Raw genomic sequence first — 18,717 nt, forward strand, 5'->3', positions numbered from 1 at the left:
CCTCCTCCCTCTCCTCCTCCTGTATCCCTTTTTAAACCCAGTTCCGTTGATTCTTCATCATATTCTTAACCAATTTTCCCAGGTAGTCAGTGCTCTAGGGAAGCCATAACCACCTAAGGTGTTCCTAACTGTAGCACAGTATCTTAATAGAAAATGCTGCCCCATCCACGGACCTGACCAGTTCAAGTTCTGAAAACAAAGAGTAAGCACTCAAGTATGTGTGTCTCTTTGGAAATCTACTTTCAAAAGTAAAAACTATCTAAATTTCACCAATTTTTTTGGAATCCACAGTGAAAACAGAAAATGCAGTATATTTGGGGGTCACCTTCAAGTTCTACACACTTTTACTGCACAGACTTTTATTATCCAGAAGCCAAAGGTGTTCACATAATAGTCCTCCATTGAATAGTAATAAAATTAGGGAACCAAAGGTCTCGATGATTTCTCATGCTCACTTGCTCTAGAGGGACAAACCCAGCTACATGCCATGCAGTGAATACAAACAGCCTAGGAGCAAGACTCTTCTTAATTCTACCAAAAATGGCACCCGCCTTATTACCTAGCTTGGTGAAATGCTAAGCCAGGTTGAACAACCAGACCAAACCAAGCCAAATTTGTAAACGAGTTTGTGAATCATGACCACCAGGGAGATTTCCTTGATATAAACAGATGGAACTAAAAAAAAAAAAAAAATTGAAAACTCAAATGTAATGAGAGTGCATGTTCCAGACATTATATAGTACTTCTTCTTGGTTCATGAATGAAGCACCACCATGGAGGCACTCAATCATTTCTCTTGTTCAGTGAAAGTGGAATCTTTGACCTACATCATCTTTTCTTTCAAGTGTTAACAACTGTTATGCCAAGATCAGGTAAACTCTTTTCATTGTCCCTATGCTCCAAAGAATAACTCAAGAGTGTCCACTCCTTGTCTTTATACTGGACCCCAGGCTGACGTGGGTAGAAGCAGCATTTTCCCAGCTCCATCACTGACCAGGGCATGATCTTAAGCTGGTACTATCTGTTGCAAGTCACAGTTCCTTTGTCTGTAAAACCAGTTTGGTACAACCTACTCTAAAGGTTGGAGTACTAATTAAGTGAGATAATGTTTGACATGTAACCCACCCACTGCCCACCTGGAGGTAAATGCTCCAGGAGTGGTGGCTGCTGTGAATGTGGCCATGGCTGGTGTTTTGGTTATTACTGGTGCATCTGGAAGAAACAGTTCATCTGTCAGACTCTGTACCCCGTTCTTTACATTTTATCTCAGGTTCAATGTCCAAGACACCCAGATAAACAGTCAGGAGAGGAACATCGCCTCCTACATTCACTGCAGTTTCAACGTTATAATTCAAGGTAAAAAGTAAAGTTGATATTTATTTTAGTGTGGCTGACAAAAATTGTAAACATCAGCATAAACCATATAATGAAATTATTTCCTAGGAATGATATTTAAATTGTTTTATTTTCCTTATGTATTATTACTTCTTTCTGAAGTACTTTGTTTATTGAATACAAATTCTGAAAACTGTACTTCAGCTTGGTGTGATGACAATGCCCTAGAGTAAAAGGAATTTCTTTTTGTTTTAATGAAATTTAAGACAGAATACTCTTTAAGAAATACTTCAGGGCTTCCTAGGTGGCGCAGTGGTTAAGAATCTGCCTGACAATGCAGAGGTCACGGGTTCGATCCCAGCTCCAGGAAGATCCCACATGCCGCGGAGCAACTAAGCCCGTGTGCCAAAAAAAGAGAAATACTTCAAGTGAGAATAATCAAAGTTAATAGTCTACGAATACAGAAGATTAAGAACACACACTACAACTTCCAAGTTATGCATATAAAACATTCATTATATGTGATTTTAATCATAATCAAATATTTGAAATGCACGCACATATGTATACATATATGTACCCCTATGTGATTATCTTCATTCTAATTTTAAGAAATTACATGATTTTTGTCCTAGGCAGAACTATCAATAGTTCCTTTGAATATAAATGATGTATATAAATGATACATTTCTTTAAAGACACAGAAATTTAAATGAAATGAGTTTGGAGTAGGAGGGATCTCTACTAGCATGCTACTCTAACATTTGGGGCTTATTACTGAAATGATCTCATATATTTTTACTAAGCTAATGTTTATCTTTAAAAAATGTGGCATGTTCTATTATTTGGATTATATAATTTTGCACTGGTGTTTCCAGAACAGACATAAATGTACAGGCTGAGCACAGAATGTAAGGAACAAAGGCGCACTCTTGCCTTGTCCTAACAAATGAAAAAATGAAGCTCGCAGAATAGGAAGAAAAGTCCTCAATGGAAGCGAACAGCCACTGGTGCTTCCTCAGCAGCCCTGCTCTAGGTTCAGAGTTTCAACAGTGGATGAGGCAGTCCTATGCAGAGTTAACACGTGGTAACCAGCTTCCACAAAATCTTTCTCCATCTTGTTACCTCTATGACCTCGGGGAATCCAGCATTTTTGTGTGTAAAGTAGGAATCAGACTCTCTTGGAATTTTGATGAGTTAGTGTAAGGGATTTTATATGCTTATAATCTAACCATTTTCTTTATAGCATTCTTCTGTTAACTATATATATAAAAAAAAAACAACAAAACTCTTCCCACTATTGATCACCAGAACCACTTTAGTTTGATGTAGATTCAATATTCAGTAACTTAAGGGCATCACAATTGAACATTTTATCCAGTATTAGGAACCAACATTGTTTGATAAAGTTTCCATTTCCAAAAGTATGTTCTTTAGCTAAGTGTGAAAGTGACTGGAGTCTGTGGCTTGGGGTCCAATAACATCCTATAAATGTATTTCCAAAATAATTTATTTAGAAATTGATGACATTTCCAAAAAACTGCCAAGTCCTCATTTAGTTTCTGTAGTGATCACATTACTGGCACCTAAATAACCGTGAGAAAGGATTGGTATGAGGCTCGTGTAGGGACAAGGTCTCTGGTGTAATGAGTCATCACAATGCTGTGCTGAATGACCTTCAAGATGCCTATAATACAGTCATCATTTTAAGTTTGAAATATTTGTGTCTCAAGAAACACTTTTACATCAATTTGTTATTTCCAAATGTGAGAGGCACTGCTTATAGAAATAGTTCTCAACTCATTAAAAATAAATGAAGATTGTCTCTACTCTGTGCCACTAGGAAATCAGGGATTCATAATTCAAGCACACTGTTAATCATATTTTACCATCTCTGAATGAGAGGTAGGATGTTGTTGGGATTAAAAGGGCACACAAGAATCCCCAAGTTCTAATTCTGGCCTTTGTGGTTGCTAGACCATGAAGCTCTTAGATAAAACATTTTATCTTCCCAACTCTCAGCTTATTCATAAATAATGTGGAAATAGTAATAAGCACTATCATCAGAAATAATACTTTGTCCTCATTATTTCCAGAGTCTCAAGGACCATGAAAAAGTATACTAAAATTATTTCCTATAATTAGTCCATGAAAAAGTTGTTATCAATTGTGTTAAAGCAAATGTTCTTGTTAATTATTTTAATATTTTCTTGAGCTGCAAAATACTACAATATTTATACATGAATAAAATTAAGGAAAGTATCCTCTTTTCACTTTAGTTTTATCAAGTGAACTGAAAATTCAGTAACACTGTTTGTGATACCAAATATGTGACCTGGAGTGAATCACTCACTCTTTGAGACCTCAGTTTATCCAGATGGGGGTGCTTTCTACCAGGTGAACGCTAAAGTCTTCGCTTGTGAGGTAAGTTTACCTCAACATGTTCCAGAAAGTAAAAGAATAATCTCTCCTTTTACTTGATTAAAATAAGCAAACATCTACCTAAAGCGCACTTAAAACATTTGCTTTCCAGGTATTTATGTAATATAAAAATTCTGTCATGAAAATCTCAAATTGTGGTCAACGTGTTGGAAAAAGTACACACTTAGTTTTGGTTTACAGCCTCTTGGTGGGAGCAAGTTATGAGAGTCAAAGCAAAAAAGAGACAACCATCTCCGTGTGTCCCACCACCTTCTCCTACAGCAAGAGGAAACCTACCTGCCCCATGGCTGAGCACAGCTACACCACACAGAGACTCATAGCACCTGGCCCTGAAATAATCCAAAACCAGGGCAAATACACATATGTGAAACTGGGTCCTAGATGCTGCTTTTAATTGACCTGCTTTTGTTATCTGTATTGTTTAGAGAGCTGCAGCGTGAGCAGTACAGAAATACTGAAATAAAGTATTTTTCACACACTAAGTTACAGGCTTTTACATTTTTCTTCCTCCTGCTTGAAATATTATTACTCTAGGATGGAAGACAGCTCACCCTTCCTATGTAGAAAAAGTATAGCTCAAGTTTCTCAATAGTCTTCCTTTCCCAATCTTTCTAAATGATCAGGAAGAAAACATTTTAGAAGACATTTGGAAACATATTTTTTGCTGGCAAAGAGGTTGAAAATGGAGGAAAAGTCACACAAAAAATATTTCCAAAGACATCAAGATCAAACTTTAAAATTGTTACCAACCAGGGTTCCTGGCCTCCTTATTCAATAGAAGTTGATCAGAGGCCAGACAAGAAATGCGGGCGAGGCTTTATTGGGGCCCCTTATGCACAGGGCTGGGGGCTGAGAACAAGTGACAGGTTCCCTTGCTTGCTCACTCCCTAAGCCAGGGCAGTGAGCTTGTTCCTTATATGGGGTGAGGGTAGGCGCATGTCAGGGGTTGGGCCAGAGGGGTGGCTTAGGTGGTTTGCCCACCCCACAGGTGGTGGTGTGTGCAGCAGGCACGTGCAGTACCCTACTCTTGCTCCCAACCCTTGCTCCCAACCCTCTGGGCTCTTCGAAAGTGGCAGATGGGTTTCTTGGTCTCTTTGTATCTTTTGTCCAGAATGTGCCCCAACTGGGTATGCGCCTAGTTATTTTCAGTCCCATACAGTTTCTTTGTGTTTTGTTGCTTGAGGAGAGGTGTGTCCAGGTACAAGCACTGTAGCACTGCAGCACGGCAGCACTGCAGCAAAGAGTCCCAGGTCCCAGCCCATCTCAAAATCAGTGCATGGTTGTTGAAACCAGTGCTAGAACACCACAAATAAAAGTATATGTCATTTGATACATGCACACAAATTTAGTTTTGACAAATGAATTAGCTTCTGAACTTCAAGAGTAACACAAAAGAATGAAATGAAGTGTCGTGTTATAAAGAATGCCTCAGGTGAGTGTTGGGTCGTGCGCATATTCCATCAGCAGCTTCCAGGAATTAGATAAATTAATGAAATTAAAGGAATTAAATAAAGTATTTAACTGTGAGTCTAGACCATTTTGAGACTGTTGGGAGAATAGAACTAACCCAGTGGCCTCCTATATATGTTGAAAATAGTCATATGCAATTTGGGTGATTTGTAGAACATTTAGGAAGATTTCTCATTAAGAAGTTCCACTGACTTAAAGTGATACCAATATGTGTTTAGTTCAACATTAAACTACTTCAAAGGGTAGGGAATTCCTTTAACTTACTGCTATGTTGAAGTCCTAACCCCCAGTACCTCAGAATGTGATTGTATTTAAAGAAAGGTTCCTTTAAGAGGTAATTAAGGTAAAATGAGGTCATTAGGCTGGGTCCTAATCAAATCTGACTGGTATCCTTACGAGAAGAGGAAATCCGGATGCAGAGAGGCACCAGGGAAGTGTGCACACGGAGGAAAGACCCTGTGTGGACACAGCAAGAAGACAGCCTTTTGTCAGCCAAGGAGACAGGCCTCAGCAGAAACCAACCCTATTAGCACCTGGACCTGGGACTTCTAGGCACCAGAACTGTGAGAACATAGATTTTCTGTTGTTTAAACCATCTGGATGTGGTATTTTATTACTGTTGCCCGAGCAAAATGGTACTCCTAGCTTCTGGGTTGGCCTGTGGTGGGATTGCAGAGTAACTCGGACCAGTGAGTCCACTATGGCTCTAAGGAGCCACAATCCATTATACTCACAACTCTCAGGTTCTCTTGGATGTTATGCTGATGCTGTGTTATCCATCACTGTCTAAGTCTGCCTTATTTCCAGAGTAGTTTAAATTTCTTCAGAGGGACTTCCCTGGTGGTCCAGTAGCTAAGACTCCATGCTCCCAATGCAGGGGACTCAAGTTTGATCCCTGGTCAGGGAACTAGATCCCACGTGCCGCAACTAAGAGTTTGCATGCTGCAACTAAGACCTGGCACAACCAAATAAATAAATATTTTATTTTATTTTATTTTATTTATTTATTTTTATTATTTTTTGGGGGTACACCAGGTTCAATCATCTGTTTTTATACACATATCCCCGTATTCCCTCCCTTCCTTGACTCCCCCACCCTCGAGTCCCCCCCACCCTCCCCACCCCAGTCCTCTAAGGCATCTTCCATCCTCGAGTTGGACTCCCTTTGTTATACAACAACTTCCCACTGGCTATCTATTTTACAGTTGCTAGTATATATATGTCTGGGCTACTCTCTCGCTTCGTCTCAGTTTCCCCTTCACCCTCCGCCCCCTCCCATACCTCGAGTTCTCCAGTCCATTCTCTGTATCTGCGTCCTTGTTCTTGTCACTGAGTTCATCAGTACCATTTTTAGATTCCGTATATGTGAGTTAGCATACAATATTTGTCCTTCTCTTTCTGACTTACTTCACTCTGTATGACAGACTGTAGTTCTATCCACCTCATTACATATAGCTCCATCTCATCCCTTTTTATAGCTGAGTAATATTCCATTGTGTATATATGCCACATCTTCTTTATCCATTCATTTGTTGATGGGCATTTCGGTTGCTTCCATGTCCTGGCTATTGTAAATAGTGCTGCAATAAACATTATGGTACAAGTTTCTTTTGGGATTATGCAACTAAGAGTTAGCATGCTGCAGCTAAGACCCAGCACGACCAAATAAATAAATATTTTAAAAAATAAATTTCTTCAGAGATCATCACTGACCACTCTAGTTCTTGCAAGTAGAAGGCACTCGGTGCCATTGTTGCAATTTAGGAATTTTTCAAGTTTAACTGTGTTTGCCAGTTGAATTCCCAAAAGAGTATGTAGCTGAGAAGGACCATGATGGTGCCTCCTAGTTAACTCTGACCTTCCTTAAACCACCTCCCACACCATCTGTGTCTAACAGACACTTGTGAATTGACTCCATTTTCAGGGCCAATCTGCTATTCTAGGCCTTTCCATCCTCTTTAGTGCAGGCTCCTTGTTCTTCCCTGTAGACAGGACTGGTGCAGCAGTGTCTTCTACGAGTTCATCACTCTTAAGAGCTCAGGGTAATTTCCCACTCTTGGGCACCACTTATTTTTGAAATGTGACAAATTAAAAGCCTAGCCAGGGAATGACCATTTCTTAGCTAACGAATGAATAAGGGCCTCGGTTGTGCCCTCCTTGGAAGCAGAGCCTCCAGAGCTTTGGGAGGACTTGGTGTGTTCTGTCCACCTCAGCACAGGATCATGTTGGTGTTTTCATGTAAGAAACTAAGGGTGTTAAACCAGGTCATGTTATTTAAATAACAGACTATGAGATTGAAGGAAAGCTCTAAGGGAAGAAAGACTGAAGAAAAGGGAGATGAAACATCAGAAATAAAAGAGAAAATCCATGGACCTGTATAGAACAGTGATAACATCCTGAGTTGGCATCCTGAGAAAGGCCTGCTGGTGTCTGAGAACCTGGATTTGGGGAGGGCTGTCACCACTCCCAGAATTGATGAGAGTGGCTAACTGCTGCCTAAGCTGTTTGAACAATGTGCTTGATGCTGAACACTCGCTTTTCTTCTGGAAACTGGGATTCTGACCTGTGCCAAGGAGAGGGTGCCTTCATGACCACTCCCCATAAACGCCTGGGCTCCTAGGCTGGGGCTAGCTTCCCTGGTTGGCCACATTTCACACATGTTGTCCTCATGGCTGGAGGACTTAAGCACGTCCTGTGTGACTCCATGGGGAGAGGACCCTGGGGAGTTTGCCCCTGGTTTCCTCCAGACTTTGGCCCATCTGACTTTTCTCTTTGCTGATTGTGCTTTGTATCCTTTTGCTGTAATAAATCACACAGCCATGAATAAACCCTATACTGAGTCCTGTGAGTCCTCCCAGTGAATCACGGAGCCTGAGAGTGGCCTGCGGTACCCCAAAACAGGACCCGCCAAGGAGAACTGCCAGAGGCAAAGAACCCAGAGCAGAATGCAGCCAGGAGACGCAAGTTACCTCCATCAGAATCGCACACAACAAGCTCTTAACACCACATCTGTCCTTTCCATCTGTCACACATGGGCCTTTCAGACTAATAGGAGATCTTTTCTGCACAACCACACTTTTAAGTAACAGTCACAGGTCACAGGAAGACTCATGACACAATATGTTTACACATTCCAAGGACTTTATCTAGTAACAAGGCAACTCTACAGGGCTTTCTCAAGAGTTGGCTCTTTTGGTGATTTCATTGCTTTTAGGAATGAGATTATTATCGTGTGCTCAATAAAACATACAAATAAATAAACGTGTTAATGTCTTCACTGTTAGATTTTGGTAGACTAGTATAGGCTATGTGTGGTAGGATTAATTCTTAGATTCAAAGTTCAAAAGAAGAGAACCAGGTAAGCATTAAACTTCACACTTCTTGTCACCAGAAAAAAAAAATCTGTAACTATATGAGGTGATGTTTGTTAACTAAACTTACTGTGGTAATCATGTCACAGTATATACATATATCAGATCATTAATGTTGTACACTTTAAGCTTACACAATATCATGGTAATTACATCTCAATAAAACTGGAAAATAAATTTCACACTAATGATAGCCATCCTGAACAAAAACTCCATTTTAAAATAATTTATGAGGGAGAGTGAAAGCCACTGAACAACGAAATCCTTCTGAGACAGTCTGTATGGATTTGTAGCTTCTTTCAAGAGGCCACTGTCCATTTTAATATTCCGGAAAAGTAGACAATCCTGCAGCAGTGGAATGAAAAATTCCTCCATTCAAAATTTTCTTCTCAAATCAGAATATTTAGATGTATCCTACACTGTGTTTATACAAGAAACATACTCACTACCACAAGATTTTGCTATTATTTATGCAAAAAATAATAAGTGCTTTTAGTGTTTGTCACAATTCTGTTTTTTTAAAGGAAGTGTTAAATAGGATTTAGCCAAATATATTTAAAAATACGTCAAGATCAAATAGCTGTTTTTAAACTAATTGTATATTTAAAGCTGTTTTGTTAGTTTTAGTGACAAAATAGAGATGCTTTTTTCCCAGCATTTTAAATTTGAGTCAGCAATACTGTTAAACCAAGATGATTAGTGTCATATGATTCACACTATTAGTTCAAAATTAACTCCTACACAAAAGGAGTTAATCTTAGAATAGGATAGAGAAATATGTATTTGAAAACTAAGTTAAAGTAAATGTGAAATCAGTCCTTTGCAATGTAGAATTGCCATTTCATAAGAAAGGTAGGTTTTTTTGGCCTGAGACTACCCAGCACTGGAGCTTACAGGCTCTTTGCTGGGGCTGATGGTGGACTCTGCGAGGACTCACACCAATGAGCACTTCCGAGAACCCCTGCCACCAGTGTACCTGTCTCCTTGGTGAGCCACAGCTGCCCCCTACCACTGCAGGCAACGCTCCAACACCAGCAGAGAGTTCTCAGGGAGCGCCTAAGAGTCTGCAGTCCTAAGGAGCTGCCAGAGGAAGCTGCTGCTGCTGCTTCATGGACCACGCTACTGAATATTCATCAAATCCAATACTTGGACATTAGTCTGAGGCTTGGACAGTCTTCTATAAACACCTCTATCACCAGGACAAGCAACCCCAAAAGCTTGGACAACCATGAGGAAACAAAGAAACACCATGCAGGCAAAGGAGCAGGAAAAAAACCCACAAGACCAAATAAATGAGGAGGAAATAGGAAAAATGCCTGAAAAAGAATTTAGAGTAATGATAGTAAAAATGATACAAAATCTCGATAACAAATTAGAGAAAGTACAAGAAACAGTTCATAAGAACTCAGAAAAACAAACAGCAATGGATAACAAAATAACTGAAATTAAAAATACTCTAGATGCTCTAACCAGCAGAATGACTGAGGCAGAAGAACGAATAAGTGAGTTGGAAGATAGAATGGAAGAAATAAACGCCACAGAGCAGGAAAAAGATAAAAAAATAAAAAGACTAGAAGACAGCCTCAGAGACCTCAGTGATAACCTTAAACGTACCAACATTCGAATTATAGGCATCCCAGAAGAAGAAGAAAACAAGAAAGGGTCTGTGAAAATATTTGAAGAGGTTATAGTGGAAAACTTCCCCAACATGGGAAAGGAAATAATTAAGCAAGTCCAAGAAGCACAGAGAGTCCCATACAGAATAAACCCAAGGAGAAATACACCAAGACACATATTAATCAAACTAACGACAATTCAACACAAAGAAAAAATATTAAAAGCAGCAAGAGAAAAGCAACAAACAACATATAAGGGAAAACCCATCAGGATAACAGCTGACCTTTCTACAGAAACTCTGCAGGCCAGAAGGGAATGGCAGGATATACTGAAAGTCCTGAAAGAGAGAAACCTACAGCCAAGAATACTTTACCCAGCAAGAATCTCATTCAGATTTGAGGGAGAAATCAAAAGCTTTCCAGACAAGCAAAAGTTAAGAGAATTCAGCACCACAAAACCAGCCTTACAACAAGTGCTAAAGGAACTTCTCTAAGTAGGAAACACAAGAAAAGGAAAACACCTACAAATACAAACCCAAAACAATTAAGAAAATGGTAATTGGAACACACATGTCAATAATCACTTTAAATGTCAATGGATTAAATGCTCCAACCAAAAGACACAGACTGGCTGAATGGATACAAAAACAAGACCCTTCTATATGCTGCCTACAAGAAACCCACTTCAGACCAAGGGATACATATAGACTGAAAGTGAAGGGATGGAAAAAGATATTCCATGCAAATGGAAGTCAAAAGAAAGCTGGAGTAGCAATACTCATATCAGACAAATTAGACTTGAAAGTAAAGACTATTAAAAGAGACAAGGAAGGGCACTACATAATGATCAAGGGATCCATCCAAGAAGAACATATCACAATGGTAAATATCTATGCCCCCAATATAGGAGCACCTCAATACATAAGGCAAATGCTAACAGCTATAAAAGGGGACATCGACAGTAACACAATTATAGTGGGAGACTTGAACACCCCACTTACATCAATGGACAGATCATCCAAACAGAAAATAAATAAAGACACACAAGCTTTAAATGACACATTTGACCACCTCAACTTAATTGATATTTATAGGACATTCCATCCAAAAACGACAGACTACACTTTCTTCTCAAGTGCACACGGAACATTTTCCAGGATAGATCACATCTTGGGTCACAAATCAAACCTCAGCAAATTCAAGAAAATTGAAATCATATCAAGCATCTTCTCAGACCACAACGCCATGAGACTAGATATCAATTACAGGAAAAAAACTGCAAAAAATACAAACACATGGAGGCTAAACAATTCACTCTTAAACAACCAAGGAATCACTACAGAAATCAAAGAGGAAATCAAAAAGTATCTAGAAACAAATGACAACGAAAACACAACAACCCAAAACCTATGGGACGCAGCAAAAGCAGTTCTAAGAGGGAAGTTTATAGCAATACAGTCCTACCTTAAGAAACAAGAAAATGATCGAATAAACAACCTAACCTTACACCTCAAACAACTAGAGAAAGAAGAACAAAGAAACCCCAAAGTGAGCAGAAGGAAAGAAATCGTAAAGATCAGAGCAGAAATAAATGAAAAAGAAAGGAAAGAAACCATAAGAAAAATAAATGAAACTAAAAGCTGGTTCTTTGAGAAGATTAACAAAATTGATAAACCATTAGCCAGACTCATCAAGAAAAAAAGGGAGAAGATGCAAATCAACAGAATTAGAAATGAAAAAGGAGAAGTCACAACGGACACCTCAGAAATACAAAACATCATGAGAGACTACTACAAGCAACTATATGCCAATCAATTGGATAACCTGGAAGAAATGGATACATTCTTAGAAAAATACAATCTTCCAAGACTGAACCAGGAAGAAATAGAAACCATGAACAGACCAATCACAAGTACAGAAATTGAGGCAGTGATTAAAAATCTCCCAACACACAAAAGCCCAGGACCAGATGGATTCACAGGCGAATTCTATCAAACATTTCGAGAAGAGTTAACACCTATCCTTCTCAAACTCTTCCAAAATATTGCAGAAGGCGGAGCACTCCCAAACTCATTCTATGAGGCTACCATCACCCTGATACCAAAACCAGGCAAAGATGTCACAAAAAAAGAAAACTACAGACCAATATCACTGATGAATATAGATGCAAAAATCCTCAACAAAATACTAGCTAACAGACTGCAACAGCACATTAAAAAAATCATACACCACGATCAAGTGGGGTTTATCCCTGGGATGCAAGGATTCTTCAATATACGCAAATCAATCAACGTGATACATCATATCAACAAATTGAAGGATAAGAACCATATGATCATTTCAATAGATGCAGAAAAAGCTTTTGACAAAGTTCAACATCCATTTATGATAAAAGCTCTCCAGAAAATGGGCATAGAAGGAAATTACCTCAACATCATAAAAGCCATATATGACAAACCAAAAGCCAACATTGTTCTCAATGGAGAAAAACTGGAAGAATTCCCTCTAAGAACAGGAACAAGACAAGGGTGTCCACTCTCACCACTGTTATTCAACATAGTTTTGGAAGTGTTAGCCACAGCAATCAGAGAAGAAAAAGAAATTAAAGGAATCCAAATTGGAAAAGAAGAAGTAGAATTATCACTCTTTGCAGATGACATGATACTATATATAGAAAACCCTAAAGACTCTACCAGAAAACTGCTAGCACTCATTGATGAGTTTAGTAAAGTAGCAGGATACAAAATTAATGCACAGAAATCTCTTGCATTCCTATACACTAACAACGGAAGAGCAGAAAGAGAAATTAAGGAAACTCTCCCATTCACCATTGCAACCAAAAGAATCAAATACCTAGGAATAAACCTGCCTAAGGAGGCAAAAGATCTGTATGCAGAAAACTTTAAGACATTGATGAAAGAAATCAAAGATGACATAAACAGATGGAGGGATATACCATGTTCCTGGATTGGAAGAATCAACATCGTGAAAATGACTGTACTACCCAAAGCAATTTACAGATTTAATGCAATCCCGATCAGATTGCCAATGGCATTTTTCACAGAACTAGAGCAAGACATCTTACGATTTGTATGGAAACGCAAAAGACCCCGAATAGCCAAAGCAATCTTGAGAAGGAAAAATGGAGTTGGTGGAATCAGGCTTCCTGACTTCAAACTATACTACAAGGCCATAGTGATCAAGACAGTATGGTACTGGCACAAAAATAGAAAGGAAGATCAATGGAACAGAATAGAGAGCTCACAAGTAAGCCCAAACACATATGGGCACCTTATCTTTGACAAAGGAGGCACGAGTATACAATGGAAAAAAGACAGCCTGTTCAATAAGTGGTGCTGGGAACATTGGACAGCAACATGTAAAAGAATGAAATTAGAACACTTCCTAACACCATACACAAAAATAAACTCCAAATGGATTAAAGACCTACATGTAAGGCCAGACACTATCAAACTCCTAGAGGAAAACATAGGCAGAACACTCTTTGACATACATCAAAGCAACATCCTTTTTGACCCACCTCCTAGAATCATGGAAATAAAATCAAGAATAAACGAATGGGACCTCATGAAACTTAAAAGCTTTTGCACAGCAAAGGAAACCATAAACAAGACTAAAAGGCAACCTTCAGAATGGGAAAAAATAATTGCCTATGAAACAACGGACAAAGGATTAACCTCCAAAATATACAAGCAGCTCATGCAGCTTCATACCAAAAAAGCAAATAACCCAATCCACAAATGGGCAGAAGACCTAAATAGACATTTCTCCAAAGAAGACATACAGATGGCCAACAAACACATGAAAAGATGCTCAACATCACTCATCATCAGAGAAATGCAAGTCAAAGCCACAATGAGGTATCACCTCACACCAATCAGAATGGCCATCATCACAAAGTCTGGAAACAACAAATGTTGGAGAGGGTGTGGAGAAAAGGGAACTCTCCTGCACTGTTGGTGGGACTGTAAGTTGGTACAGCCACTATGGAAAACAATTTGGAGGTTCCTTAAAAAACTACAAATAGAACTACCATATGATCCAGTCATCCCACTCCTGGGCATATACCCAAAGAAAACCATAATCCCAAAAGAAACTTGTACCATAATGTTTATTGCAGCACTCTTTACAATAGCCAGGACATGGAAGCAACCTAAATGCCCATCAACAAATGAATGGATACAGAAGATGTGGCATATATATACAATGGAATATTACTCAGCTATAAAAAGGGATGAGATGGAGCTATATGTAATGAGGTGGATAGAACTACAATCTGTCATACAGAGTGAAGTAAGTCAGAAAGAGAAAGACAAATATTGCATGCTAACTCACATATACGGAATCTAAAAATGGTACTGATGAACTCAGTGACAAGAACAGGGAAGCAGATACAGGGAATGGACTGGAGAACTCGAGGTATGGGAGGGGGCGGGGGGTGAAGGGGAAACTGAGAAGAAGCGGGAGAGTAGTACAGACATATATATACTACCAACTGTAAAATAGTCAGTGGGAAGTTGTTGTATAACAAAGGGAGTCCAACTCGAGGATGGAAGATGCCTTAGAGGACTGGGGCAGGGAGGGTGGGGGGGAATCGAGGTGGGGGCGTCAAGGAAGGGAGGGAATATGGGGATATGTGTATAAAAACAGTTGATTGAACCTGGTGTACCCCCCAAAAAAATAAAATAAAATAATAAAAAAAAAAAAAAAAAAAAAGAAAGGTAAAAGGCTGCGTGTAGGTCGGAGTCACATTTCTGCACATCTTACAAAGAGAAAGCACCAACTGCCCTTTATTCCCAGCTATCTTTCCAAGGATGTTTATATAGCAAACACCCTTGTAAGATAATGTCTTCTTGCAGAGCAAAAGGCAAGCATGCTTGCCTTCCAAAAGATTCTGATTCCCTGAACTCTTGTAATATATAACCCACTGTGTGTGCAGGCATCCATCTGGGCCTACTGACACAGCCCCTGTGTGACTCAGGGTCAAGGAGAACCAAGGCAAATATTCTGATGCCCATGCTGCCTGAGGTGGTTTCTGAGTAACCAAGTAAGTAATAGAGTCCTTTGTTTCTGACCCATAAGTCTTCTGTCTTCTACCCACATCCATGAACATGGCAGGCTAACTTGCTGCAAATAGGGCAAAATCTCAGACACCCCAAAGTTCTGGTTCTGATTGGAAAGATTAAAGTTTATCTCCGAGAAGACTTATTAGAGAATGTGTATGAAAAGGTCTATGACTGGGGACTTCCCTGGCAGTCCAGTGGTTGACTCCGTGCTTCCACTGTAGGGGGCGTGGGTTCATTCCCTTGGTAGGGGAGCTAAGATCCTTCATGCCACAAGGTGCCCCCCCCCCCAAAAAAAAGAAGAAAAGAAAGAAAAAAGAAAAGGTCTGTGACTAAATAATCTATTTAATTCAAGTCACTATGCAAAAATTTATATATTTTAACATTGATCTGCTACTTTATATGTTTTTACTCATTTTTTATTGATGCATGATTGGAAATTCTTCATTTCCTTTTTAAAAATGGTATGTATTGCATTATTTTTTTGATAGAAAATAACAATGAAAAAATGTAGTCTGTGGTCTCACTAGTCAGAAAGTCCCTGTTTTTTAAAAAAAAATTAAATTAAAAAATAAGTAATAGACATAGACACGCTTGGCTCGAAATTCAAATAGTACAGAAAAGCTTAAAGAATGCAAAAGCCACTCGTTCCCCCAGCACCAACCTTAACCATTTTTATGATTTATTAAAATTGTCTTTTACGTCTGCATTTACTGTTTCCCACAAACATAAATCCTTTCTTTTCAGATTTTCTGGTAGGAAACTCCACATTTTGAGACAGGGCAGGCATCAGGTTTCCAGTGTAGGCGCAGCAGCCACCATCCCTCTGCCATGAGATCCTTCTTATCATGAACAAGGTTCTAGGGAAGCTCCAGCCTAGGTCCCAAGCACTGGGGGAAATGTTTGCAAATACTTCCTCATTCCTCTTCCCAACAGGGAAGTGTGCTGGGCCCACCAGACTCCAGTCCCTGTCACCTGGAGTCACCCTCCCCTTTTCTCTTCCAAAAGGGAAACTGAAAAAGATCTACCATGGTCACAGTTAATCTTCAGAAGAGCAGATCAGAAGCTTATTTTTGCTTTAAACATTTAGAAGCAGGATCAATTGAAGTTACTTTTATGAACTGATTACAATTCATTTTTAATTACTTGTGACATAATAAATAGCATGCATCTCATAAACTATATGTCACATTTGCTCAGCTCTAAATTTTGCTATACTATATTCTATTCATGTGCTTTCAGTCTTTGAGTTTGTTTCTGCAGTAAAATTTCTACATGCATCAAATTTTGTGGAACTGAAGTAACCTGTACTATGTTATGTGTACAGCCAGATCTTTTTCATTTCAAAATGTTTATATCAATACTTCAGAATCCTTTGATGATCTTATTTTTGACCTCAGAGTATGTTTTGGACTCTTTAAATATACAGATTCATCTATGATCTTGTGATTTTAGAGTCACAGGCAATGACGGTACTATTCACCAATCAATTGCTAGCGTCAGGAAGCAGACTTTTCTTCTGCCCTCTTAGGTTTAGTAATTGAGAGTCTGAAAATTAAAGTGACAAAAGATAATTTAACAGGAGAAAAAGTTTATTCATGTATATGGGAGCTAACAAAAGCAGTAACAATGGTTAAAGTTAGTGGTTTATATATCTAACTTAGTAGAGAAAAGGAAAGTGAAAGAAAGGACTTCTATGGAAAGAATGAAAAGGTTTCTTTAGGGAAGACAAATGGGTTTTTAGAAGAATAAACTAAAGATAAGAAATTCTGTGATTATTTTGTGTCTGCAGGTTCAAGTGGTCTTTCCTTCTACTCGAACCTCCCCAGAGAAGGGATTTGTGGTAGGTTTACTCTTGATTTCTCTCCTGGGAGCAGACCTGCCTTGAAGAGGGAATCACAGCAGTCTCATTTCTCAGAAGTGTCTGCTTTTAGTGAAATAAGAGAAACTCTTTCTACATCTGTTGATTCCCAAATGTTTTGTGCTTAAAATAATCTCCATACCAACTGTGGGGTTCCAGGTGGGTCCCCACACTAGGCATTCCTCCCCGTGTGTCCTCACCACTGGCTCTTCCCACTTACAATCTTGTGAGGTAGTGCCTACTCTACCTCACACAGATAAGGAAACCAGCTCAGAGGGACTCTTACCTGCCCCAGGTGAACAACTAGCCAGTTTCAGAGCTGGATTCTTACCAGGGCCACGTGAATCCACAGCCCAGCCTCTTAGCCCTTAGAGATACGATCACTCAGGAGATCTTAGAGCTCCTGTGATCTAACCCTCTTTATGCTATTTATCAAATCTGTTTACCTTACTTTCAATCACTAAATGGGAGATCTTGGACAATTTTCTTAGCCCATTTGTGCCTTGGTTTTCCCATCTGTAAAGTGATTACAGTACTCACTTCAGAAGCGTGCTGTGAACAACAGTGCCAGGCACAGTAGTAAGTGCTAAGTATCTGCTCTTATTATTTACTTTGTAGACATCAATGCATTCTTATAAAATATTCCAAGGCTAAGTATACAGAGTAAAACATGTAAATCATCTCTTACCCACCTGCCCACCCTCTTCCCAAGGGTCCCCATCAATGGATGTGTTTCTAGTCCTTCAATATCGTAGTTATACATATTTTTAATTTGTGCAAACACTCATGAGTTGTCTTCATGCCTTTTAACAGAAATGGAATCGTATTTTGCAAATTATTTTCCAACCTCCTGTTTCCATTTAAACCACTCAAGCCCTATAGATCTTTCCATGTCAGAACATCTCAGTCTTCCTCATTTGTTTTAATAGCTGCATGATGATATACCGAATGGACTTAAAATGATCTACCCTTCTGATATTGATAAACTTCTAGGAGTTGTAGGGGTTTTGTTTTTGTTTTTTGGTGTAGCTAGACAAGTCCCTAATGATTAGACATGTGGAAAAGCTAAAGAGGGCACATTGTTCCAGCGAAGGTGGCATTAACATACAGCAGAAACTCTTCTCTCGTGATTAGCTTCATGTCTGTCCGGCTCTGATAGATAGTACCACCTAACCAAACATTTGGCAGGGGGGTTACCCATTTCTGGTGGGGCTGCACTTTTGGTTTCCTAACATCTTGCAGTTTCTGATCTGGGCAGAGCAAAGAAATTAAGGTGACGATGGAGCATGTGCCTAGGATGACAGACACTGGACTGAGATAACGAAATAGCCACTGAATGATGCACATTTGATCCTGGGGACGGCAGAGGTTTCCAAGGGAGCTTTTAATGGGCTAGTATCACAGAGTCACTTTTTTTTAAAGCAGTTCTACTTAAGTTAGATTGCATCTTCCTACATATTTCTTTCCTCCATCCTAGTTTCCTTCCAAACTAGGATGACAAACCATGCTACAATAACGTGAGCGTGTTGGTATGTATG

At 39.2% G+C, this 18,717-nt stretch overlaps 1 protein-coding gene across 2 annotated transcripts in view; it reads right to left on the reverse strand.

Annotated features, from left to right (window-relative positions):
• Nucleotides 1-18,717, reverse strand: part of LOC130845066 (contactin-associated protein-like 3) — a 168,401-nt gene that overhangs the window by 111,003 nt on the left and 38,681 nt on the right. The window lies entirely within an intron of this gene.

The sequence above is a fragment of the Hippopotamus amphibius genome, chromosome 2 (assembly GCF_030028045.1).
Source record: "Hippopotamus amphibius kiboko isolate mHipAmp2 chromosome 2, mHipAmp2.hap2, whole genome shotgun sequence".
Classification (NCBI taxonomy): domain Eukaryota; kingdom Metazoa; phylum Chordata; class Mammalia; order Artiodactyla; family Hippopotamidae; genus Hippopotamus; species Hippopotamus amphibius.